The sequence below is a fragment of the Aedes albopictus genome, chromosome 1 (genome assembly GCF_035046485.1).
Source record: "Aedes albopictus strain Foshan chromosome 1, AalbF5, whole genome shotgun sequence".
In the NCBI taxonomy this organism is placed as follows: Eukaryota; Metazoa; Arthropoda; class Insecta; order Diptera; family Culicidae; genus Aedes; species Aedes albopictus.
In genome coordinates this window covers 132,791,853-132,804,564 of record NC_085136.1, presented here as the reverse complement: position 1 = coordinate 132,804,564, position 12,712 = coordinate 132,791,853, and positions in this window count along the sequence as shown.

Below are 12,712 nucleotides of genomic sequence, written 5' to 3'. Positions count from 1 at the left end.
ATAGTCGCCACTGGTTCGCGTGTCGGACGATTGTACGGTTTGAATTTTTCAACCGTCAAGGAGAGTGCGAAGGAATCGTTGCTCTCGTGCGGGCGGATTCCAAGAAGCTTGGAGCTGTGGCATCGTCGGTTCGGACATTTAAATGCCAGAAGCCTCGAAAAACTGATTCGCGATGAGATGGTGACCGGTTTGAAAGTGGACGGCGCAGTGAAAGACAGAGACATGATCGTGTGCGAGTCGTGCGTCGTTGGCAAGCAAACTCGAAAGCCTTTCGCAGTGCGTGATGGAAAACGTTCGTCGCGTGTGCTCGAGCTGGTTCACTCGGATGTGTGCGGTCCGGTTACGCCGGTTGGAGTATCGGGGGTGAAGTATTTCGCAACTTTCACCGATGACTGGAGCCATTTTGCCGTAGTGTTTCTGATCACATCGAAGGACGAGGTGTTCGAGTGTTTCCAGACGTACGAGGTGTTGGCGACGGCGAAGTTCGGGCAAAGGATCCATCGGCTGCGATGCGACAATGGTGGTGAGTACAAAAGCAAACAATTCGAACGTTTTTGTAAGTCCAAGGGCATCCAAGTGGAATGGACTGTTCCTCACACACCTGAGCAGAATGGAGTAAGCGAGCGGCTCAATCGAACTCTCGTAGAGAAGGCTCGATCCATGCTGGATGACTCTGGAGTAGATAAGCGGTTCTGGGGTCAGGCGATTCAAACCGCAGCGTTTCTGCTGAACCGTAGTCCGACGTCAGCAATCGCACCAAATGTGACACCATATGAGCTGTGGGAAGGTAGTAAGCCGGACGTGAGTAAACTCCGGACGTTCGGCTGTAGCGTATACGTGCACGTTCCGAAGGAGCAACGGAGGAAGCTGGACGCGAAAGCGTGGAAGGGGATTTTCCTGGGATACGTCAACAATGGTTACCGCGTATGGAACCCACGGAGCGGAAAAATCATCCACGCTCGAGACGTAGATTTCCTGGAAGCTGGAGAACCGAAGACGAAGGTCGACAGAACAGTTTCAAGTGACGTCTTCTCGGTTCCGAAGAAGGATGACAGGCAGGACGATAACGACGTCGAGGAAGAAGCAAACTCCGATGATGAGTCGAACGAAGAGTTCGACAGTTTCCGTAATGATGATGGATCGGATTCTGCCGAAGAACCGCCAGAGGAAAATCATGGAAGTGGACCAAGCGAAGTAGCTGAAAGAAGCAGCGGTGAATCAGGAAGACCGCGGCGAAATCGGAGCGTTCCGTCCTGGCACGCGGATTACGAAGTGGACTATGCTGCATACGCGCTGAATGCAACTAGCTACGTGGAAAATCTTCCAAATTCCATAGCAGAAGCGAGGAATCGAAGCGACTGGGGCCTGTGGCAGGCTGCCATCCAGGAGGAAATGGACTCTTTGAAGAAGAACGGGACGTGGAAGTTGACGAAGCTACCGGCGAACCGTACACCGATTACCAACAAGTGGGTTTTCAAGGTGAAGCGCGGCGTGGACGGAGCACCGGATCGATACAAGGCTCGATTGGTGGCTCGGGGATTCAGCCAACGGTACGGGATAGACTACAGCGAAACATATTCTCCAGTTGCGGAGCTGGATACTCTGCGCACTGTGTTAGCTCTGGCGAACCAGGAGAAGTTGGTCGTTCATCAAATGGACGTGAAGACGGCCTTCTTGAACGGAACGTTAACGGAGGAGATTTTCATGGTACAACCAGAGGGATTCGAGCAAGGAGAAGGATTGGTTTGTCGTCTAGAGAAGTCCATCTACGGGTTGAAGCAGGCCTCACGCGCGTGGAATGAGCGGTTCCACAACTTCGTCGAGCAACGGCAGAAGTTCAAACGAAGCGAGAACGACCAATGCCTGTATACTTGAAGGATTGGTTCGGAGAAGTTGATCATCGTTTTGTATGTTGACGACATTCTCATTGCGGGTTCGTTGAAGGCAGTCAAGATGGTGAAGGAGCTCCTGTCCCGAGAATTTGAAATGACCGACATGGGTGACATCAAAAGTTTCTTGGGGATGAGAATCGACTATGATTTGGAAGGCGGAGTAATGCGGATCAGCCAGCAACAATATCACGAGGACGTTTTGAGAAGATTCGAGATGAGTGATTGCAAGCCGATTTCAACTCCGCTGGAGCATCGTCTGAAGTTGCCGAAAGGAGTAGAGGAGAAAAGGATCACCAAGCCGTATCGAGAGCTCGTGGGTTGTTTGACCTATGCGGCAATGACAACGAGACCGGATTTGGCAGCGGCAGTGAATTTTCTAAGCCAGTTCCAGAGTTGTCCGAATGAGATTCACTGGGTGCACTTGAGAAGGGTCCTACGATACCTCAAGGGAACCGTTACCGTGGGATTAGTGTACCGCAGAGGAAGTGATGCAGCAGCAGTGGAAGTATACTCCGATGCTGATTGGGCCAATGATCAGTTCGATAGGCGCTCGGTCAGTGGCTGTATTTTCCAAGTGTTCGGGGCTACGGTTGGTTGGATAACCCGAAAGCAGCAGACAGTCTCTCTTTCATCGACGGAAGCAGAATTTACCGCATTGTGCACAGCAGCTTGTCACGAAATGTGGTTAATTCGATTGCTGGAAGATCTGTGGTGGAAACCGAAGGAGGCGACTACGTTCTACGAGGACAATCAGTCAGCGATGCGGATCACCGAGAATTCGAAGGATTTCGGTCGTCTGAAGCACGTGGATGTGAAATTCCACTTCTTGCGGGATCTGGTGAAGCAGGGGCGAATTCGACTTCAGTTCCTACCTTCGTCGGATCAGCCAGCCGATATGATGACCAAGGGTCTACCAGGGCCAGCTTTTCAGAGACATCGAGCTGCTATTGGTCTGTCGAGTTGCAGCGGTTGAGCAGGGGTGTTGAAGAACAACCTCTGGCAGCACGGTTGTGTCATCAGGCAACCACCGCTACTGTGGTGTGCCCCACCGAACGGGCGGCACTGTGGTAGCTGTCAAATGTTTCCCTCCATTTTATTATTACCAAAACGTATTCAGTCAATACAAGACGTGTTTGTTGTTTCTCTCTAAACAAGTGTTCGTTTTATTACTTCCGGTTTCTCCGTGTCCATCCGAAAACCCATTTCAGATAGCAGTTCCATTTCAAACTATACATCTCGACCACATCGGACCGTTCCCAAAATCAGCTAATGGCAATGTTCACGTGCTTGTGGTTGTAGATGGTTATACGAAGTTCACATTCTTGAAGGCAGTGCGATCGACTCGATCTGAGCTAGTAGTGAAGATGCTGGTTGATCTGACTTCAGTATTTGGCACACCGCAGAGGATGATTACGGATCGGGGTACTGCATTCACGGCAGGTGTATTCCGTCGGTTTTGCGATGAACATCACATCAATCACGTGCTGGTGGCCGTTGGCTCTCCGAGAGCAAACGGACAAGTAGAGCGGGTGAATCGCGTATTGCTCACATCAGTTCGCTCGATGTTGAACAAGGACAGAAAGTGGGATACCTGCCTTCCTGCTTTGCAATGGGCGATCAACAATACACCGAATACCACAACTGGGGTCTCACCTGGTGAACTGGTGTTCACGTTCAAGCCGAGAGATATCATTCGTAACGAGATAGTGTTAGTTATCCACGATGAGTCCGACAATCGGATTGACAACGCCGACGAAATGAAAAAGCGGGTTGAGGAAAGTATCCGCGATAGGCAGCTCTCACAGAAAAAATACTACGACGCGAGAAGGAGAGTAGCCCGCACTTACCACGAAGGAGAAATGGTGTTGGTGGAGAAGTATGCTGTAGTGGTTGGAGGAAGCCGAAAGCTCGAACCGAAGTTTAAAGGGTCGTACATCGTAGCTGAAGTTCTTGGGCATGATCGTTACCGAATTCGAGATATACCAGGAGCCCAACGTAAAACGACTTCGTTGGATACTGTTTACGCTGCTGATCGTATGAAACGGTGGTGTGAGATGGGAAACCTACACAGCTTCGAGTCAGCCGATGGGATGGAAGAATGATGAGGCATCATTTGCGCAGTGGTGTCAGTTTGTATACTATAGATTGGTTGAGTTTGAACCCTATTGAATTGTAACACATACATTGAACTAGAAATGAACTCGATCAGTGTGAGAACCCGAAGATATTACTAAAATTACTAATTTTCATCAGTCCTATTTGTACCCTTATGGAATAAAGACTAGTTCTAAGGGTCGGTGCGTTTTTGATGGTAGATTCGAAAGTCTTTGGGGTACGGAGGGTCTACACATGTTACTGTGTATCGTTCTCAAAGTCCTCTGCAAAGTGATCCAGGAGAAGATTGATGCAACTCTCCAGCGGCAGCAAGCTGGATTCCGCGCCAGACGATCCTGTGTGGACTATATTGTCATGATCCGTATCTTCCTGGAGTTAATCAATGAATTCCAAGAGTATCTCTACCTGGTGTTCATTGATTTACGAAAAAGATTTCGACCGCCTCAATCACGGGAAGCGTGGGAAGCGCTCAGGCGCAAGGGTGTCCCCGAGAAAATCATCGGCCTCATTGAAGCACAGTACAGGACATTTTAATGCAGAGTACTGCACAACGGTATCTTGTCCGATCCCATCCGGGTCGCTGCTGGAGTGAGGCGAGAATGTATACTATCACCGCTAGTGTTCCTCATCGTAATCGACGATATCCTGGTTGATGCGATTGACCGTGAACCAAATCGTGGATTGCTGTGGCAGCCCATAACCAGCACCTAAATGAATTCGAACTGCAGCCATGGCTGATGACGTTGTTCTCCTAGCTGAATGGCGCTCTGATATGCAGAGTAGGCTCGATGATCTTGCCGATCGCGGCGACAGGTCTTACCATCAACGTCAATAAGATCAACTCGTTGGATGTAAACACGGTCAACCCTTCCAGCTTTACGGTAGCTGGGCAAGCAGTGGAGAATGTTGATAGCTTCCAATATCTTGGTAGCCAAATGGCGCCCGATGGAGGCACCAAGATTGGCATAGGTACACAGATCAAGAAGGCGAGGGCTGCTTTTGCGAGTTTAAGAAATGCATGGGAAAACAATCAGATTATTCGACGCATCAAAATCCGAATTTTCAACTCGAACGTGAAATCTGTGCAGCTCTATGCCAGTGAAACTTGGTGTGTATCAGCGTAGAACACTCAACGGCTGCATGTCTTCATCAATAGATGCCTTCGGCATATTATTCGTACATGGTGTAAATTTTATTTACAAAATGTTGCTTAAAGCAAACCAGTCACCCTTAGCATGGCCACGCTGCATACCCGTTCGTTTGAGCCCTAGGACACATTAGTGTGCTTTTGTAACAAACAATGCTTCACTGTGTTTTACAAGAAATTCATGCAGTCGCTCATAATTGACTGAAAAAAATGTGTCGGTTGCCCTCGAACATCATTGAATTTTAACAAATTTGACACGGTTAGGCCCAAACCGTTAGACGTCGAGTCAGATTGAAAAATCACATGCGGTAATTTGAACGTCCGAAGAACTCGACATGAAAATGCAATTGACGTATAGGTTTCTTGTTACATGGATGCAGTGGCCATATGTCATATGTACATACCTACATGGGTACCTCGGGCATTGCAGTTTCCATTTGGTGATATTACTACTCGTTTTTTTTTTTCGAGTAGATATGGAAACTTGGTTCGACAGGCACTTCTCGCACTTGGCCAAAGCAAGAAACAGATGAATGCTACATATACTGATTTAGTTGCCTTGATGATGGTGCGGTGATGTTTCCCATCTTTTTGCCATCGTTCCGACTTCCAGTCCCGCCGGGTGCCATTCGCATCTTGCTTATGAAAAGAAACGAATACCATGGAAACATGTTCTAGCTCTGCGCACTGATTTATCATCATCGGACGGATGTGTTGTATGTCAACCGACCGAGCGGTATGGTACCGTACACGTGTGTGCGATGCTCCGAGTAATTAATTGATTTCTGCCCTCTCCCGAGCAGTTGGGTTTCCAGCAAGCAAGTGTTCCTGCTCGCAACCGGAGTCCAAGTGCTTGCTTTTTTGCTTCCATTCTTTGAATTCACTTCATGAATCGAATACATACTGCAACATGTTGCTTCAATTCGGGTGACTGCTTCAGACCGGAGTGCCGAAGGGTTTCTGAGATATATTGCATTGATTCATATTTTGTGAACCGTTGTTGCCAGGCTAGTCGTTGGTATGGAAACAAGTGCTTCAGTTGCATGAGGTTGTAATGGTATTTGAAATCAAGTGCAATTGATGGATTGCTGGTGGGGCCTTCGATAGCTTGCCTATTCTTCCTCGACTAGAAATCATATCTTGAGCATATGGTAATCCTCAAGGGGGTCTCCAGTTAGCCTAGTGGTTGAGGCTATAGATCGCCAGTCCGGAGACGGTGGGTTCGATTCTCGTTCCGGTTGGGAAAATTTTCTCGACTCTCTGAGAATAGTGTATCATAGTGCTTGCCTCACAAATATACTAATTCATGCAATGGCTGGCAAAAAAAGCCATCCAATTAATAGCTGTGGAAGTGCTCAATGAACACTAAGTGTGAGAGAGACAGGCCAAGTGGGAACGTAGAGTCATACAGAAGAATAAGAAAGGTTTCTTTAGATTCATATAAAGGAGTGCATAGTTACGAAATTGTATTAAAAATGTACATATTATTAACACTTTACCCACTGGTGTTGTCACTCCTGTCCAAAGGAGTCCACTTAAAGCCAATCTAACGAGCCATTAAGGCTCAAATGAGAATCGCATATTATGCAAAACTGAAAAAGCACTTTTCTTCAGAATGACGCAAAAGCGAACAAAACCAGCGTGTCCGATTGTCATAATTGACTAAACAAACAATCGGACATTCTTATTTTCTTCGATTTGTGGATCATTTTGGGAAAAAGTGCTTATTTTAGTTCTGAAGCATTTGCCATTCTCAATTGAGCCTTAAGTACCAAATTAAGTTCAGTGATTTTTTTTTATGTATACTGCATTTTTATTCCTTCATTTTTGTTGTCTTAGTTATAACGTTCCAACTAAAACAACCCCTAATTGTCAGTTCAGTTATTAATTACTAAGTTATAGCACATTTAATTCACCACTGGACTATCGCAGAGATTTTCATAAGTGCGAAAATGCAGGTAAAAGTGCGCAATTGCATCTACATAATAAACTCGATGCACTTAGAAACACTTAGGAACACTTGTTCAGCGTGTATCGAAGAAAGAGTGCGCTGAAGATACCAACTCGATCGTTTGTTGTAATCACAACCTTTAATACGGGCTTTCACACTTATGAAACCTCAGTGCGCAGTCCAGTGGTGAACGCAATGCGCAATAAATAATAATAATTGTACATGAACCGTGTCCCATATAGCCGAGGCGGTAAACGCACGGGTATTCAGCATGACCATGCTGAGGGTGACGGGTTCGATTCCCGGTCGGTCCAGGATCTTTTCGTAAAGGAAATTTCCTTGACTTTCCTTGGGCATAGAATATCTTCGTGCCTGCCACACGATATACGCATGCAAATTGGTCATTGGCAGAGGAAGCTCTCAGTTAATAACTGTGGAAGTGCTCATAGAACACTAAGCTGAGATGCAGGCTTTGTACCAATGAAGTCGTTACGCCAAGAAGAGAGAGAGACATGAACCGTGTAGCATATTGGGTATGAGTGCCATAAGTAATCTCACACTCCCAAATTCATTTAAAAAAAAAGACGCTTCACATCGTCTTCAGCCAGAGGCTGTACAGACTGAACGGGCAACATTTACGGCACTCAGTGGTCCAGCGAAGATTTTTTCGTTCGACGAATAGTTTTCTCCGACTGGAGTGGGAATCGAACCACACTCCATGGCTTACAATACGCCTAAACGACTGGCGCCACGAATTGATTCCGTTATCTTTATTTCCATGCGTGCCCTCTTCTAACAAAAAAAAATACAAAAATTAGAAACAAAACCTATCTTTTTCGCAGAATGAAAATGGGAGGCACATGCTTTATAAGGGACCCTACAAAAAGAAATGCATTGGACAAAAATACTCTAGTAACTTCTACTCAGTAACTAAGGGACCCTACAAAAAGAACTTTTGTTCTGAACATTTTTTATACTTATAACAAAACACTCATTGAGCTTCATCTTGAGCTTACTCGCAGTTGCTAGTCCAGTATCGCCAGGTCAGCTACACTCACACAAGGAATCAAGGAGATAGCTGCTTGGGACTAACAGACATCTTCAGTGTATGAGTGTTGGTCGGCTTCTATTTTAAGGTGAAAATGGCGCCTGTTGCGTCAGGTTGCAGAATCTCTGCTGTTCGAGCCCGTATGAAGTTGATTATCGATATCAACTTCTTTTCTCGATCGGCCTAGATCGCTGTGTAGTGTCGGTATCGGTTGTCTCAATTGGCTTAATAATACCATGGTGGTAAGAGTCCACTAAACAGGTGACCCCCAATTCATGTTGTGATGCAGCTATATGCTTACCGTGCCTAGGAATGAATGGCTAGCTAGGGGGTCCAATAAAAACCTAACCTAATGGAGCCTAGCACCCTCCACAGTATTTTGCCCTTACTGCGCTAACCGGAGTAATGGTGCAGTGGACCTTGTGTTTCTTCAAGACAATCAGTTGCCCTTCATTAGTCTCAAACTTGAGTCTGAATAAAGGCGGGATTATGAAGATGTTGTTGATTAGTTTAAATGTTCACCATATGGTTTCACATTATGCGATTTACACAGTGTATTATGTGTATAGGGGTCTCCAGTTAGCCTAGTGGTTAAGGCTATGGATCGCCAATTCCGAGACGGCGAGTTCGATTCCCGTTCCGGTCGGGAAAAATTTCTCGACTCACTGGGCATAGTGTATCATTGTACTTGCCTCACAATATACAAATTCATGCAATGGCAGGCAAATAAAGCCCTTCAATTAATAACTGTGGAAGTGCTCAAAGAACACTAAGTTGAAGCGAGGCAGGCCAAGTCCCAGTGGGGACGTAGAGCCATGAAGAAGAAGAAGAAGAAGAAGATTATGTATATCCTCGCCTTTGGCGTTTTCCAATTGATACGGATCTGGTTTTATTGTTGCTGTTCTTTATTGTGATGTAATTGTAAAGAGTTTAATTTTGCCTAGTTTGGATAGTGGCTACGATTAGAGCAAATAGCCCAGATCAATCTTTAGCATAAAAGAACAGCAACAATCAATATTAGCAGATTAAAGTAAAATGGCACAGCCTAAGTGGCCTTAGTCCAAGAACCTCACTTTCGTAAGGGAAATTTCTTTCTGGAAAACCTTGTGAAGCCGGTATTTGTTACTTTCAGTAAAAATGTAATGACTAATTCGCGTGTCATGCCTCGAGCCTGTGTGCTTGTCAAACACACAATCGCACAGAGGTCCAAATTTGAGAAAATCTGGCAGAAAGTCAATTTTTGAACATATCTTTAATGAGTTACAGAACATCGATGAACTATCTATAGTATCAGCAGCACTAAATAGCTTGTAAAGAATTTGGAAATATTGGTTTTGTATCTTATTACAGCACTAAATACAGGGGATAGACAAAATGATAGGGACAGGCAAAAATTTCACTTTTCAAAAAATGGTCAAATAGCTGTAAATTATTGAAAAGTGCATCGAAAAATCTAAAATGTTTACTGAAAGTTGATCAACTAGTAGTGTATCAATAGTCCAATTTTGGGCAAGATCGGGCTTTTCTATATGAAGTTAGATGGTATCTAGAAAAAGTTCTAATTATCCGATAGCTTACTTTGAACTGTTATATCTCCAGATTCAATGAACCAAATGCAATGAAATTTGAAGCGTTTATGACTCATATAATGAGCTTGACTTAACTTGAAATTATCAATAAGAAAAAAAGTTACAGCGATTTCATTTATTTTAGTATTTTTTAGTAAATTGGTCTAACTCTACTAAGTATCAATAGGGGGATTAGGGGCATAATGGACACCCTAAGCAAATGAGTACGTTTGGCCTGTGTAACAGAGTAAAACTTAACATATTATCAGTTGGCTTACAACTTTAACTTGTTTCCTACGTCTTTCAATCATTTACAGCAGGTCGAATGTCTTTATTGTGAAGAAATAATGAATTGAAAACCGTGTGTTTTTCAGGGCTGGCAGGAAAGGTACGGGACGAAATGGACACTCATCGGGGCATAATGGACACCCCTGAATATTTTATGCTTATTCTTTGGTTCTATCGACCAGTTAAGTAATTTGCCTACGGAGATCAACACCACAGATATAATACTCCATCTTAGACGAGTTCACATAACATCAAAGTTAATTAAATAAACTTTAGGCTAAAATATTCGGATTGATTTTTTCCAAGCTCTCTAAAACGCCTTACAGTATGCAATGCGGGTACATCCATTCGTAATTGCCAGTGTTCATTTCGCCCCGAATCGACTACAATATTAAAATTGCTATGTATTTTAAGTAAATTCTTATCAAAAATAAAATACTTCATCCATTGCTAAATCTTCGTATACATGTAGATAAGGTAACAATTTACTTGTTTTAATGATGGGCACACTCCAACACTCGTAATACCTTATTTGATGCTGCTTCGAAATTATAAGATTTTCACCATATGAATAACATATTTCAATTTCAATGATATTTTGGTTATTTTGGAGCAATATAAATTGTACTTTTGAAAAATAGAGCCATGACTTGTTACTTTACACTTATGCATTAAAAGTTTTACATAAAAGTCAACAATTTCGGCAAAATAGGGGTGTTCATTTCGCCCCGGGTGTCCATTATGCCCCTAATCCCCCTATATTGTTGATAAACGTTAAAAATTTCATTCAATTCGGTTCACTGGTTTCCGAGATATGACAGTTCAAAAATTAGTTGTCTTAAAAAAAGGGTTTTACCAGAACGATTCTAACTTCGCGAAAGATTAACCAATCAAGCTCAAATTTGTACCAATCATGCACATATAATAGGTGAACAATCAGTCAAAATAAGAGATTTTTTATGCACTCTATGAAAAATTACAGCATGTTGAACATTTTTGTGAGAGAAAAAAAAGTTGCCTATCCCAAACATTTTGGCCATCCCCTGTATAAGAACCAAGCTCCATTATGCGACAAATCAAACTGCGGCGATTTTTGTAACCTTTAGCATAGTTAATGAATTTTGTGCAGAAATCAACACTGGAGAGTAGAAATTCCACGATGACGGCCCAAAATTCAAGTGACAGCCTAATATTCAAAATGGCGGCTGATTGATAGAGTTTTAGGCTCTAAAACTATTAAATATGGGGTATACTTGGTATGATCTATCACCGATTGCAAGAGAGTTCATGGGGCAGCATCAGGCTGGATTCATGGGTGAACGCGCTACAACGGACCACATAATCGCCATCCCCCATGTGTTGCAGAAAGGCCACGAATACAACGTGCCCACACATCACTTGTTCATCGATTTAAAATCGGCGTATGATACAATCGATCGAGAACAGCTATGGCTGATTATGCACGAATACGGATTCCTGGATAAATTGATACGATTGATCAAGGCGACGATGGATCGAGTGATGTGCGTAGTTCGAGTATCAGGGACACTCTCGAGTCCCTTCGAATCTCGCAGAGGGTTACGGCAAGGTGATGGTCTTTCGTGCTTGCTGTTTAACATTGTGCACATAATAAGGAGAGCGGGAATAAACACGAGTGGAATGATTTTCACGATATTAACCATGCAATATGAGTATATTTAGTATGGGAAAGATGTCTGGAATCCAAAAATGATGACTAAAATATCCAAGATGGCGATCTAAAATTCCAGATGGCGACTCAAAATTCAAAATGGGTGTCCAAAAACCAACCAGAATACCAACCAGAATAACCAAGATGGCGGTCCAATTTCCAAGATGGCGGCTGTTTAATGGAGTTTAAGGCTCTAAACCCATATTCAATATAGGTATATCTGGTATGGAGAAGAAGTCTGGGGTCCAAAAATGGCGACCAGAATTTCCAAGATGTTGGCTCAAAATTCAAGATTGCGGTTTTTTAAGAGTTCAAAGTTCAAACATCAACAGCCATATGTCTCATGAGTTGTGTTGAAATGGGATTTCGAAGGCACGAGAAACGTGGCATCACCGCTAGGTGGATTAATTTGGGTTTTCAATTCTAGCGGTGGCTACGATCATTCGAATATACATACTTGAAGTAGCGAAGATAGGGATATATCAGGGATTGAAAACCCAGGAACTTCTGTCTGCATATGAATCAGAAGCGGTAGCCACTTGACCACCAAGCTCTCTAAGCTCTTACCCTAGTTTAACCCGGTAAACCTATAATTATAATTGATCTGTTTTGTTTGAGCCACCAAATCCAATGTTGACCCAATAGATATCCGATGTGGGTCCAACATTTAAAAAAAAATTGGTCTGACGGAATTTTCCAGGGTTTTTCGAGTTTCACGCCCAGCTAGTAAATCCGAGTGACTATGAAGGAAAAAAAAAACAAATAACGCCTATAAGCTCAGTCACCGAAAAAAATCAAACAAACAAGAAATATAAAACTCAACGGTGACCGAAACCCCATAAAGCCTATAAGCTTTGTTTTAAATAGGATGAAACTGGGAGCATTTGGCTTAAGATGGGTTCCGGTCCCCTAAAACATCATATCTCAATTCTTGGTAGGATTTCTTGTTTTGTGTGTGGCTACTAAACCGCCATTATTGAAAAGCAAAAATCAATTAGATAATCTGTTTTCCA